Source organism: Trichosurus vulpecula, chromosome 1 (assembly GCF_011100635.1).
Source record: "Trichosurus vulpecula isolate mTriVul1 chromosome 1, mTriVul1.pri, whole genome shotgun sequence".
Classification (NCBI taxonomy): domain Eukaryota; kingdom Metazoa; phylum Chordata; class Mammalia; order Diprotodontia; family Phalangeridae; genus Trichosurus; species Trichosurus vulpecula.
Window position 1 is genome coordinate 507,862,023 of NC_050573.1, and position 15,691 is coordinate 507,877,713.

The 15,691-nt window shown below is 35.2% G+C and overlaps 1 protein-coding gene and 1 pseudogene across 1 annotated transcript in view; both read left to right on the plus strand.

Moving 5' to 3' along the window:
• Nucleotides 1-15,691, plus strand: part of PRR16 (proline rich 16) — a 212,335-nt gene that overhangs the window by 163,370 nt on the left and 33,274 nt on the right. The window lies entirely within an intron of this gene.
• LOC118858255 lies at nucleotides 14,637-15,251 on the plus strand (annotated as a pseudogene).

The window sequence follows — 15,691 nt, forward strand, 5'->3', positions numbered from 1 at the left end:
CCATTCACATTCACAGTTATGATTACCATCTGTGTCTTTTTCTCCACCCTATCCTCCCCTCTTTATGCTTTTATTTCTCCCTTCTCCCTTCCCCTCCTCAAACAAGTTTTGCTTTTGATCACCCATCCCTCAATATTCCCCCCCTGTCTGCCCCTCCCTTATCTTACCCTTTCCTCTTACTACTTCTTCTCTCCCTCCTAACCCCACTTTTGTTTCCCCTTTTCCCCTCCTACTGCCTGTAGGGCAAATTTGATTTCTATACTTAACAGAGTATGTTATTCCCTCCTTGAACAAAATCTGATGAGAGTAAAGCTCCAACACTGCTCTTCTCCTTCCCTTCTTTCCCTCTAGTATAATGTCTTTTTGTGCCTCTTCCTGTGATGTAATTTACCCTTTTCTGCCTCCTCCTTACCTCTTCTCCCAGAACAATCACTTTGCACCCCTTAATTAGTTTTTTTATCATCGTATCAGTTAATTTATACCCTCAACCTCTGTCTATGTATCTTCCTTTTAGATTTCGCAATAACTATAACATTCTCAAGATTAACAAATATTATCCTCTCATATAGGGATGTAAACAATTTGCCCTTGTCAAACAACAAAAGTTTTTTTTTTTCTTTACTTTTTATCTGTTTACTTTTTTATGCCTCTCTTGAGTCTTGTATTTGAAAATCAAATTTTCCATTGAACTCTGACCTTTTCTTCAGGAAGGTCTGGAATTCCCTTATTTAATGAAATGTCCATCTCCTTGCCTGAAAGATTATGATCAATTTTGCTGGGTAGTTGATCCTAGGTTGTAGTCTAAGCTCCTTGACCTTTTGGAATATCATATGCCAATCCCTCTGATCTTTTAATTTATAAGTTGCAAGGTCCTGTGTGATCCTGACTGTAGTTCCATGATATTTTAATGGTTTCTTTCTGGCTGCTTGCAATATTTTCTCTTTGATCTGATAATTCTGGAATTTGGCTACTATACTCCTTAGAGTTTTCAATTTCTGATCTCTTTCAGGGTGTGATCAGTGGATTTTTTGATGATTATTTTACCCTCTGGTTCTAGGATCTTAGGGTAGTTTTCCTTGATGATTTCTTGGAAGACTCTGTCCAGGCTCTTTTTTTTTCATCAAGGCTTCCCACTAGACCAATCATTCTTAGATTATCTCTCCTGAATCTATTTTCCAGGTCAGTGGTTTTTCCAACAAGTTATTTCACATTTTTTTCTATTTTTTGAGTCTGTAGGTTTTGTTTGACTGATTTTTGATGCCTCATAGAGTCATTAGCTTCTACTTGCCCAATTCTAATTTTTAACAAATTTTTTTTCTTCAGATAGCTTACGTACCTCTCTTTCCATTTGGCCAATTTTATTTTTCAAGGAGTAATTTTCTCCTATTAGGTTTTGTAATTTTTCTTTTACCTCTCTAATTTGGCTTTTAAAATCCTCCTGGTCTCTTCCAGGAATGGTTTTTGGGCTTGAGACAGGTTTATATTCCCTTTTGAATTTTCAGATGTCTGTGTAATCATATTTTGATCTTCTACATCCCCATAATAAGATTCAATGGTCTTCTTTACTTTTATAGTTTGTTTCTTCATGGTGGATGTCTTTTTCCTGACTTTTAAAGTGGATCTTGGCTTCTGGGGCCCAGGGGCCACTTTCTCAAGCTTCTTGTGTGCTGTGGTCTCTGGTTCTGTCAGTTAGAAGCTATATAATGTTGCAACTCACCTTACGCTGTGCTGAAGCTGGCTGGTGCGTGCCAAGGTCAAGGTCGGTAAAGTCCCTCTGAGTTTACCCAGGGTTACACTGAAGCTTACAGTGTGAGGTTTGGTGGAGTGGTAGTCTGGCTGCTGGAAGTCTCCTCTTCCCTTAAGGCTGTGCTATAGCAGGGGTAGCCTAAGCTATCATCTGCACTGGTATCTGTCATTTCCCCTTGCTTGTGATGGCATGCCTGGGGTCCTGGTGTTGGCACTTACATGGTCCACTGCCCTGGGGCTCAGGAACTCCTGCTGGTCTACTGAGGTGGGGTTTGGTGGGATGCCTCCCTTCCTGCACCAGTCCCCTTCTTTTACCAGATAAGAGGCCTATCTCCCTAGCTTCCCAAGCTAAAAGACTGCTGTGCCCGTACTTCTGGCTCCTCGATTACAGGGTTTTCCTTAGTGCAGTATTCTCTGGGTTATTCAAAGTCAGAAATAGAGGGATAAGAGCACTTACAATGTCATCATAGCTCCCGGAAGTTAAAGAAGGTGATTTTCAAACCTTTAGTCTATGAGCTGATAGTCTCAGGAGTAGCTGCGCTGCCCCAGGCCCTGCACTTCTCTCTCACTTGGCTCTGACAGACTCCCATCCTGCACTGAGAGGCCTAGGGATCACCACAGCAGCCATTGTTTCAGCCAGCAGGCCTGCTCCTGCTCTGGTATTGTCTGGTATAGTCCTGTGTGCTCTGAGCTCGCCCAGGCTGCTGCAGCAGACCCTCCCCATCAACCTTCCAGACTCTGGAAATCTGCCAGGCTCTTACTCCTAGTGGATTCCAGCTCTCTCAAATTTGTTCAGATTCACTTTTTAAGAAGTGTCTGAAAGAATTTGTGACAGAGCTTGAGTATGTCCCTGCCTTCACTGTGCCACCTTGGCTCCTACCCTCAATATAGTAACTTTTCATTCTTAGTTTCTTCTGCCTTTTTCTTTTGGTTTGCTCATTTTTCCAACTTATTTTTTTTATTTTGAACTTTATGTTACATATAACTTCTCTTCTTAGAGTATGGGTTGATGGGACAGTGTCCCTTCAAAGTTCATGCTCTTTTTGCATTGCTGTTTTGAGAACTAATTCTGGGATTTGGAGGTTTTCAATGCATCCAGGGTAGTACAATCCAGAGAGAGATATGGTTGCTATTTTACTGATTTCTGCTCTGATCCTTACCCAGGAAGGGCACCTGATCTCTTGAGATTGTAATTGATGTTTGTCCTCAGGGTCTCTGCTTTTTTCCCCCCCACTGGAAGTGACTCTGCTTTTCAGGATCCCTGGTTTCTTTTGATACAAAATGCTCCTCCCTGTCCTTGAACTGTGACTCAAAAGTATATATAAATAATAGGGTAGACAAACAGCCTCAGGTCCTGTGTTTAATGTTAGCACTGTAATCTCTTCCCCTGTAATCTCTTTCAGAACATTCATCAAGTCCCCTTACTATCTTTGGCTTTTGAGCTCCAGAAGCTTCTGGTGCTTCAGTCACTAACACCTAGTCTCACTACTGTCATTTCATTCATATGGAGTCTGGCCCAGCCTCCACTACTGTAGTTATTAATATGTTCAAAGATCTTCCCCACCCATTTAATGGCCTCAGCTGGGTCTAGGTGGAAAGCTTGATTATATCTTTATTTGTAAGTATTCTAAAGCCCCTACTTACTAGGTGCTAAGCTGATGTGGATGTGAAGCCCTCAGGACCCTAAGGGGAGTTGCTAAGACCAGAGTCAATGGTATGTGCACTGAGTTCTAGTCAATCATGAATTCAACCAATCAGAGAGCTGATTTCTAACCAATCAGATGCCGGCTAGGACTATAAAAGGAGAGCACAAGATTTGAGAGGAGCAGAATTGAAGGGGAAGAGAATTGAAGAGGAACAGAACTGAGAGCAGCAGAACTGAGAGAAGCAGAAGTGAGAGGAAGACATTGAGGAATCAGACATCAAGAAGGTGCTGAAGAACAGACATTGAGAGAACTAGCATCAGCAGACCTGCAGAACAGAGTGTTGAGTGGGAAGTTAGGATTTGTGAGTGATTCTTGGCAGGAAGGCCCTAGCAGAGGGGGGAAGTTACAGGATGACTTGGTTCCTTGCTATAATACTATATGATAATTTCCTTGTTATTACATTGAGGTGGGCTTACTGGTTTTGGAATATAATTGCTACTATATCTTACTGGGGGTATGGGTTCTCAGATTTCATCCTCTGGGGTCTAAATAAATGTCATACTTTGTCTGCCTTCTACATAGAGAGTTTTTCTTACTTTGTGATTCAGAACCATTCAGGCATTTTCACAGTCATCCTTGAGATCATGAATCTTGGGATAATGATACCATGTTACGCATCACTCCTTCTGACTTCCCAAGTTGTCTAGTACTGAAAGAAGATCTCAGTCTGACCTTTTTGGTTGACAATCTGACAATCTGATTTTTATTTGAGGAGTTGTTTTTAAGTTATTCGGAAGGGAATGTTGGGAAAGCTCAGTTGAATGCTTTCTATATTCCATCATCTTGGCTCTACCTCTAGAAGACTGGAAACTTTTTAGAAGAAACTGTGGACTAGTAGAACTTATTATGAATGTGAAATACAACTACTAAATTTTGATAGAATTTATGAAAAATGCCAGAAGTTGCAATGGTAAAAACATGCTTAAAATTTCCACCTGCAAGTGGGAATGGTTGATACTCCGTTGGATCTATGATGTCCCCAATTTGCACATTGTGTCCAATTATGTATATCAGAACAACATCCATGCCTGATGAGTCTTTGTGCCTCTTGCCATATCTTTGCATAACAGCCAAAGGGTGTCCACCCAACATGGTAGAGGCCTTCTTCACTTTCTTCCAATACCTTGAGGGTAGCAGTGAAGTGCTTTGGGCATCCACCTATCACTTTTACCGCTTACTATATAACCTGTCCATATTCTTCTTCTGTCATATAGTTCTTTGACAACATTCTTACACTTTCTTCTCTAGAGCTACTTATTGGTTTTGTGTTTCAGCCTGATTACATCAAGTATGCACTTTTCTTTGCCTTCTGTATAATGTTTATTCAATAATGTTATTCCACATCTTGCCACTACATGGTATTAGCCAGGACATATTTTTCTGTTAAAGTTATGATTCTATGTAGTTTTGGGAAGCTTAGGGGTGGTGAAAGTAGTTTGTTATTTCCCTAGAAGCAATCTATCTCACTTTTCTGTTCCTTTATATATTTGGGTCAAGTTCATCATACATATGCAGTTGAGGATAGAGTTGGACAAGCTTTATATGATGTCCATTCAGATGTATGTTGATATTTGTGCAACCTATATTCTCTACCCACTTGGCTTTTCTTGAGCAGATGGGCAGCTCAAACTCCATTGAGTGATTATAGATTTCTTCCTGGAATCTGCTTTTTCTTGGTGTGTAATGCAATAAATACAACATTCACATATAGACCGTCTGCTGGAGGACTTTATCATCAATAACAAATCACTCATCTTGATCAACTCTGCCCTGGGTCTCCTTCATCAGAGTAGTTCATGCTTATCTGTGGAACATAGGGCCCTTTGTCATGCCTCACCCGTGGTTTGTTCTCAGTAAGTTATTTAACAGAAGTGTTTCTGTTGTTGTCCATCTTCCAAAAAATCTTGAATAAGTTTGATGCAAAAATGGGAGACATCTTGCTTTAAAGGAGCTGGAATGATAAGATCTACCAAAAGATTGATTCATGTCAGGTTGTCTAATTTCATTACCACATGAAAAAACCTACACATCAATGCCAGTTTTAATCCCTTTACTATTAGATGGATTTTATGTGTCAACAATCTTGTTCATATAGTAAATATGACACTAGAATCTTTTTTTTTTCTTTCCCATTAGACCAATCATATTAGTGTTTCTATGACAGGTTCATGGTCCTGTCTCCATTTCTTCCTTTTTCTTTTCCGTCTTAAGGTGCGTTAGTATCAAAACATGAAGGCCTTATTCATTAACTTGTGACTCTTCTCTCTGAGAGTAGAACATGAAAAGGACAAAAAAAATGGCACTTTTAATAAATTTAACAATACTCAGCTATCTTTAAATCTAGTACTTTTTTAAATTTCCTGTGTATTTTTTAAAGAAGCTAAAAAGGCAGAGTTTTATTTGTAGAAACATATAACAGTGCCTCTGTTTTGCCTAAAATATTCAAGAGAGAGCATGAAAAATAAAAGTTACCTTTAATCTCTTAAAAATACATAATTTTTGAGACAATACTTCACTGTTGGAGTCATGAACTGATTCACTCTGGAGAGCAATTTGGAAATATTCCAAAGGATTATAAAATTGTACCTACTCTTTGATCCAGCAATACCACTAATAGCTCTCTATCCAAAAGAGATTAAAAATAAAAGAGGACTTATATGGGCAAAAATATTGATAGCAGGTTTTTTTTCTATTAGCAAAGACTTAGAAATTGGGGGAATATCCATCAATTGGTGGATGACTGAACAAGTTATGGTATTTGATTGTGATGGAATACTGTTGTGTTATAAGAAATGACAAGCAGGACAATTTCAGAAAAAGCTGGAAAAAACCTTACATGAACAAGTGAAGTGAGAAGAACAAGAACATTGTATACAGTAACAACAATAATATATAATGATCAATTGTTAATGACTTAGCTATTCTCATCAATAAAATGCTTCAAGACAATTCTAAAGGACTTATGATGAAAGATGCTATTCTCCTCCAAAGAAATAACTTATGGAGTCTGAATACAGATCAAAGCATGCTGTACTATTTTTCATTTTTTAATTTTTTTCTTGTTTCTTTTTTCTCTGTATCTTATTTTACAGCATAACTAATATGGTAATATGCTGATGACACATGTAAAACCTTTATCGTGTTGCTTGTATCATCTCAAAGATGGGGGAGCGTATGGAAAAAGGGAGAGAGAAATTTTGAAACTTAAAATATTATTTAGAATGAATGTTAAACATTTCTTTTTACATGTAATTAGAAAAAAATAAAATACTATTTTAAAATATTTGCTTTAGGAATGGGGAAAATGGAAGTAAAAGATTATTTCATTGTGGATTGGAATTCATAAGATTAAAGTCACAGAGGTAGCACAGTTATGGGTAATGGTGAGGTCTAACATATACTTATTCTTCTGTTTGTTAGAAGTAGAATGAAGATGTATATATATATAGGAACAGGGCAAGTTGATGAAGTGGGAGAATTGAGTGAAAATTTATATTGTTTTAGAGCAAAAGAAAAACATTCAATCTTTTCACTAATTATAATTGTATTTTCTATTTAGTGAAAAAAAAACTTAAAAAAATACAACACAGTTTTCCCCTGGGAATTTACATGCAAATTACAAGAATTATCTTTCTAATCAAAAAATAAAAATCATATAAAATGAAGCTTTGATTGTGGATGAGCTTTATTATTTTTAAGCATTTATAATGTATGATGATTTTAATGTCCATGCTGCCAATGCAGTTATGGCAGGATGGTAAATCAAAAACAAAAACTTTTTAACATTTGGCTCTTTAATATTGAGATACATAAAATTAATACATTGCATAAAATTGTGAAAGGATAGATGAAATTCAATTGAAAAGCACAGTTACTGTTATAAAACTTTATCAGAGAACTATTATAAGTGTCAGGACTGTGTTTTATTATCTGTTGTACCTCAACTGACTCCCAGTTGATGTGATTATTTCCAGAGATCCCACAATGCAATCACAAAGTGTTAAAAATTTAGTAAATTAATTATAAAATAACCTTTGAACCTACATTATGAAGGTTCAGTACCTTTCTGATTGAATTAAGAAGAGAATAATACTAGAATGTAAGAATTAATACTGAGAAAATTAGTAGTGTTTTATATAGTTTATAGAGATTCAAAATAGGGAAGCCAAATGGGGTAGGGATTGACTATTAGGAAAAAAACAGATTGACAAGCCACATATAATCTTTTTATTCTTTCTTTCTTTCTGTATCTCTTGCTTGGGTTTTTTAAAACTCATCAGTCCTCTCCTCAAGAACAGGATTAAACAAAAGCATTTTGTATGGTTTTCTTTCCAATACATTCTGAAATGAGGTTAAAGTGAGCTAAAAAAAGAGTTTACCTGGCTAAGATAGATCTTCCTCTGCCTTTTCTTGCTCTATGAATTAGCTCTTATTGAAGAATGCATAAAAAGTATGTTACATATGGAATTCGAAATAATTTGCTTCATCATGAGCACATGTTAAAACCATGTTAGCAATAATTATAATCTCATAAGATACACACAAATGTTGACATTAGAATAAAGTTTGATTTTTAAAAGAAAAAAATAAAAGTACATGCAATAAATGTGCATATATTTATATGTAGACATAGATATGTAACACCTTAGTGTAGATAGTTACATCTTACTGTAGATACATAGATATATGCAACACCTTAGATGTGTCCAATATCCTTTTACATCACTGATCAGCTATGGATGACTAATATGAAAGTTTTTATAGCCAAGTTAGAGATATGTATTCCTAGAATATAAAAGTTGCTGAAAATGATCTAATATGTTACACTGCATTTATATTAAATAGAGAAAAGTATGCTGATGACAGTGAAGAATGTTTTTGTGGCCCAGAATAAAAAGAATAGCAAGATTAAGGAAAATCAGCTTGTGTGGTAGAGCCAAGATTCAAGGGTAAAGGAAGAGACTCACCTCCTTTTGTTGATTCTGCCATTCCAGAATCTGTTTAGAGCCATTATTTTAATGTTGTTTGAAGTAATTTGGTACATCTCAGGAGAGTCCCAGCTTGCAAACACTTGAAGGAAAAGTTAAATCAGTTACAGGAAGAAATAGATGTAAAATAGAGGTAAAACTATACTGGTGGAGTACCTCAACTTTTCCCTTTTGGAACTAGATAAATATAAAAAGAAAGGAGTAAAGAAGATGGATATGATTTTAGAAAAGTTATGCGTGATAGACATCTTGAGGAAACTGAATGGGAATAGCAATGCATATACCTTTTTCATGGTGGTACATGACATCTACAGAAAAACTAACCTTATATTACATCATGACAAGCACACAATCAAATGCAGAAAAGCAGAAATAATTAAAGGTATCATTTTCAAATCATAATGCAATAAAAATTACATTGATTAAAGGAACATGAAAATATAGGTTAAAATTAATTGGAAACTAAATAATCTAATCCTAAAAATGGGCAGGTCAAAGAACAAATAATAGAAATAATGAATAATTACATTCTAATTCCAATTCAATTTGAAAAACATAGTTGAAATAATTAACAGTGTTAGCAAAGTTGCAAGGCATAAAACAAACACATATAAATAATGATAATTTTTATATTTTACAAACAAAATGCAGCAGCAAGAGATAGAAAGACAAATTCCATTTAAAACAGTGACAGACACTATAAAACATTTGGGAGTATATCTGACAAGAGAAACTCAGGAGCTTTTTGAACACAATTATAAATCACTTGTCACATAAATAAAATCAGACCAAAACAATTAGAAAAAAATATTAATTGCTCATTGGTAGCCTTAGCTAATATAATAAAAATGACAATTCTGCATAAATTAATTTCCTTATTCAATACCATACCAATCAAACTCTTAAAAATTATTTTATATATCTAGACAAAGTGATGACAAAATTAGTTTTGAAGAACAGAAGGTCAAGAATATTAATGGAATTAATGAAAAAAAAATAAAGGTGGCCTAGTTTTACCAGATTTCATACTATATTATAACATGGTAATTGTCCTAACTATCTGGCACTGGCTAAGAAACAGAATAGTGGCTCAGTGGAAAAGATTAGGTACAAAATACACTGTAGTGAGTTACCATAGTAATCTAATGTTTGATAAATTCAAAGATCAAACTTTTGGAACAACCACTCACTATTTAATAAAAACTTTTGGGAAAACTGGAAAGTGTTTTGGCAGAAACTAAGTAGACCAAAATCTCACACCATATACCAAGACATGGTCAAAACTGATACATAATTTAAACACAAGGGATAATATTATAAATATATTTAGGGGAGCATGGAACAATTTGCCCGTCAGATCTCTGGATAAAGTAAGAATTTATGACCAAACAAAAGCTAAAGAGCATTGTAGGATGTAAAATGGATAATGTTGATTATATGCTTGTATTCTTCTAAATCCAAATCATTCCTTAGTTAATAAATGGTCAAGTATATGAACAGTTTTCAAATACAGAAATCAAAGGTATCTATAGTCATATAAAAACAATCTAAATACTGATTAGAGAAATGCAAATCGAAATAACGCTGAGCTACCATTTCAAATCTATCAAATTAATTAATGTAACAGAAATGAAAAATAACACATTAGTGATGATGTGATAAAATTAGGATGCCGTTGCATCACTGATGAAGTTGTGAAGTGATCTAATCATTTTGGAGAACAATTTAAAACTGCTCAAGGGCTATCCAACTGTATATACCCTGTGTTCCAGCAATACCACTAATAGATCTGTATCCTAAAAAGATAAAAGAAAAGGAGCTACATACAAAAATATTTATAGTAGCTTTTGTGGTGGCAAAGATTCAGAAGCTGAGGAGATACTCATCAATTGGGGAATGGTGAAAAAGTTGTGGTATATGATTTTTGGTGGAATACTCTTGTGCTATAAGACATGAGAGCAGGATGCTTTCAGAAAAACCTAAGTTTCATGTACTGATGTAAAGTGAAGTGAGTATAATATGGAGCATACTATAGCAATATTTTTAGAAGTTCAATCTGGAATGACTGTAGCAACAATCTGCTAGCAGCTACTGTAGGGGCGTAAGACCCACCAACAACCAGCACAGAGAAAACTGCCAACACAAGTTCTTTGATCTGCTTTTCTAAGGAAAGCAACTTTAAGGAGTTAACAATCTCAGTTTAATCAAACATACAAATATCATTCACTTAGTTTTGGGGAAAAAGCCAGCACCCTGAACTTCAAAGCAAATATAAACAGAAATTACAGACATCAACAGACAGACCTTGTCTGATTCAAATCACAATTCATAGTTACCAGAGAAGAACCAACATCTGGGTTGTAAAGCTGGGGCGGGGGGGGGGGGAGTTGCAGCATACCCACAGTCTCAACACTCCTTCCATGAGTGTGCCCCAAAAGTCAAATGCCAAGCTGTCCTCAGTTATATCCTGTTCAGAGTCCTGAGGGCTCTGACCTCACCCAGGCTGAGTGTGGGAAAGTTCCCCATCCCCAGTATCACATCATATATAAATCAATGACTCCCAATTGTCTCAGTGCTGAGAAATACTCCAAGACAAAAAGATTCCACTTTAATCTGTCACATTCAAACAAAGGCCAGAATCATTAAAGGCACTTAAGAGAAGAACAGCAAAAAGTCCCACCTTAATTACTATTACAATGACTTAGCTATTTCCAGTAATAAAACGATTTAAGATAATTCTAAAAGAGGTATGATGAGTAATGCTATCCACTTCCAGAGAAACAACTGATAGAGTCTGAATGCAGATCCAAGTGTACTATCTCTTTTAGTTTTTTTTTTTAGTTTTTATTCTTTTGGTATGTGTTTAATTTCACAAACATAACTAATAGGCCAATATGGTTTGCATGAATGCCCATGCACAACCTATATCAATGAGAGTAAATGGATGCAGGGAGGGAGAGAATTTAGAACTCATTTTTTAAAAAAAATAATTATTTTTACATATAACTGGAAAAAAGAAAATATTTTTAAAAGGAAATCAGCTTTTGTGTACAAAAGAAATTTGATGTCTTTGTTGGCCAGAATGTATTTTCTGCAGACATGTTTGTGTTCTTTATTGATATGGTGAGGAGTAGAAAAAGGAAGAGAAAATCTTCAATAGCCCTTTTATTGATACATTTCCAGATTTCTTTCTGTGGTTAAAATCTAATAACTAGAGGAGAAGCAAAAATATACACATATATACTTGTTTATATCTGTGTGTGTCTCTCTCTTTCTGTCTCTCTATATCTATATCCATATACACACACATATGTATGTGTGTGTATATAGTATATATTTGTATATATGTATGTGTATGTGTGTGCATATAGTCAAATTATACATATATCAAAATCAGGAGGCTAGATATGCATTGTATTATTCTTTCTATTGCCCAGTATATCACATATACTACCACAAAGTAAAAAGTATATCCAAGAGGTGAGTATTATATTGGACACTGCATACAGAAAATAAAAAATGACATACATTCCTACTCGCTGGGTTGTTATGAGGAGCAGTAATGAGGCCAAATGCACAATATATTGCAAAAAAGTAATGGTATTTAAAAGCTATATTATTGCTGGACTAAGGAATTTAGACAAATTACTTCCTCAGAGTATTATTTTAAAGGTATGATTAGTTTAAGAAAAGAATGAAATTAAAACCAGTAAATAATAAAGAGGATATGAATTTTAAAAAAGCATTATGAGCAACTGTATTTAAATATATTATGAGTCAACTTTAAGAATGCAAATAACAAACAAAAGTCAAGGATAAGTGTATGTTAGAGCTGGGTGGGACCTCAGAGATCATTTAGCCCATTTTTTAAAGTAGATGACCGGCTATTTAGAACAGAAAGTTTAGTGTGGCTGGACTGGTAGTGACCTTAATCCAGGGAATGACATATTGCAGATTTCAGGGTTCCAAACTTTACGTCAGGAATCCTCATTATTCCAAGACAAGAAAAAAATCTAAAAATCTAAAAATATAGTTGAAAATGTAATAGCTATTATATAATTGGTACTTAACCAAAGTTGGACTGTTTAATCTGTCATGATAAAATATGTTTAATCACAATTAATAGTCTTTCAAATTAGGAACTAAATCATTGGCAAAATAGAAGAATTAAAACTTAATTTCATTTAGAAATAAATATTGTCTCCTGAAACAACAAAGCAAATTAACAAACAACTCAATTACATTACTACTTGGGCACTAAACACTCTTCTTTTTCTTATTGCTTACCTTTTTTAACCACATACAATGCAGTATTTTCTTGGCACCATCCCTATATCCTTTTCTCATGGCATATTTGTTTGGTCATAAATAGATTTTCTTATACATTCTATGCTGTTCCATATTTATCTGATGGGGTTCAGATATGATTTTCATCACAGTAGGCTGGTGAAAGAACATGATTACTTTTGATATTCTTTTAGAGATGATAATTAATTTACAATAACTTTATCCTTTAGGTTTTGACACTGAACATTCCCACCAAATGATGATCAGTATTATATCTGTTTATCTAAAGGTATTTTTTGTGTTAGGTGGCATAGAAATAATGGAAAGTCTCCTTCCCTGACTCACTCCGTTCCCTACTTTTGAATAGCAACCCACTTCTCTGCTGTATTCTTGGTGGCTATTTTTGTTTTTTAACACATGCAGTGGATATTCTTGATAATAGCTTTCTTGCTTCTTTCTCCCATCTTACTCCATTTTCAGTCTTATGACTCATTTAGGAAAGTAGCAGGAAGTGTCTCCTTCAAGACAATTATGTGGTTCTGCTGCCACACTTCTAAGCCTATTCACACATGGTCAAGAATAATGAAGATGGCTACCTACTTCCTTGATATATATACTTTGGGTATCTGGAGTTATATTGAGCTGAAAAAATCGGACAGTGTATCACGGTGGATAGAATGCTAGGCTTGGTATCAGGAAGACCTCGGTTCAAATCTGGCCACCAACATCAACTAGTTATGTGATCTTGGAAAGTCACTTAGCCTTTATTTGCCTCAATTTTCTTGTAAAACTGGTGTAACAACACCTACCTACCAGGGTTGTTGTGAGAATCAAATGAGATAATATTTATAAAGCATTTAGTACAGTGTTTGGCACATCATAGTTGTTATATAAATACTTACTCCACACACCTCCCCACCTGCCCCCCACACACACACCTCAGTAAACCATTTCATGATTATATTCAGGAGCAGAAAAGTGGGGGGGTACTAATAGAGATAGAGAACATTAAATCTTATTTTACCAATGCTATAGCTCTCTTAAATGGCCATAGATATTAGGGCTTAATTTATGTGGGTGCCTGACAGCAGTAATGCTGCTGCATGTGATTTCACATTCATGATTTGATATTCTGTGATAAATTCCTACTCTGGAAAGATTTTTTTAAATCCAAAAACCCGAGCACAGCATTTACTTACGGTTCAACGATGAGGGGCAATCAAACATAATACCATGTTAGAAAACACAAATCTTACAAACACATACACATACGTACATGAATGTATGTATATACGTATGTGTACATATATAACACACAAACTCCCTTCTTCCATTAATTTACATGTGTTTATATGTAATTATATGATATGTAATTATATGATATATATAATGTATAATTATGTAACATAAGTGTATATTAATATGTAAAATAAAATTAAAAATCATCATTTACTATTCACTTAAGAAAATTATGATTTATGTTACTGATAGTGAGGATTTTATTTATTTAGAAATGTACAGCTGCCTGATATTAATGTTTCTTTGTTTTTTCTTGGTGTGATACACTAGTAGCTGCAAAAAAAGTACATTCAGGATACTATTCCTTTTATAACATTTCTCCAGATTAGAAATTTTAATGAGAGGCTCCATAGCTGCATCCAGTTACTTTTCATGGGGACAATCTACAAAGTAGCATTTAAAATTATTCTTCTGTAACTAGCTTAAAATCTTCATAAAATACTAGTTAGTTACAGGGTTGCCTCATTTATTCTGTATAACTGTGAGCATCAGAACTGGTGGAGATATAAAACCTAGTTTAAATGGTTTCAACAGCATTGACTTTAAACTGTTATTAACAGGAGCCTTGTGCCCTGAGCTGCCCAGACTAGCGAACAATACAGAGTGCACCATGACTAAAGGTGATCCCAAGAAACCGAAGGGCAAGATGTCTGCTTACACCTTCTTTGTGCAAACTTGCCGGGAAAAGCATAAGAAGAAGAGTCCAGAGGTCCCTGTTAACTTTGCAGAGTTTTCTAAAAAGTGTTCCGGGAGGTGGAAGACTATGTTGGGGAAAGAGAAATCCAAGTTTATGGTAAAAGCTCATAAGGTACGATATGATAGAAATGAAAGACACCAGTGAAATGTGACAAAAAGAAGAAAGATCCTAATGCACCTAAACGGCCACTGTCTGGCTTTTTCCTGTTCTGTTCAGAATTTCGACCCGAGATCAAGTCTACAAACCCTGGCATATCCATTGTGGATGTGACAAAGTAGCTTGGCAAAATTTGGAACAATCTGAGTGACAATGAGAACTAACCTTATAATAACAAGGCAGCCAAACTGATGGAGAAATATGAGAAAGATCTCTCAGATTATAAGTCGAAAGGGAAGTTCAAAAGAGGCGGCTAAAGCTGCCCGGGAAAAGGTAGAGGAGGAAGCTGAGGAGGACGAGGAAGACGAGGAGAAGGAAGATGATGAAGAAGATGAGGAATGGAACTGTCTCCGTGTGCATACTGTAGAGTAGGGGAAACACCTTTAAATGAAACACTTCTCCTTTGTGATAGTATTGATTGCCCTCACTAGACTTAATTGGCTTCTGATCACACAGTTTCTCAAAAGTTCTTCTAGATAGACATTGTAACTGGTTTACATGAAGTGGCCATGGGTATCATGGAGCACATAGAAACTGTTTCAAAGTTGTACATATTTCCAAACATTATTAAAAATTCAAAGGTGTTCCCATGCTATCCTCAATCTATGCATTTTTGTTGTTGGTGTAAAACAAAAGCATTTACGGTTGTTTTCAGGCATTTTTTTTATTTGTAAGGTGGTATTTAACTATATGGTTATTGGCTAGAAAATTCTGGGTTATAAACTGTACATATGTATAATTTGTAAAAAAAAAAAACCAAAAACCCTCATTCCTAGACAGATTCTTGGGGTACAGGCTTGAAGGGGGCATGA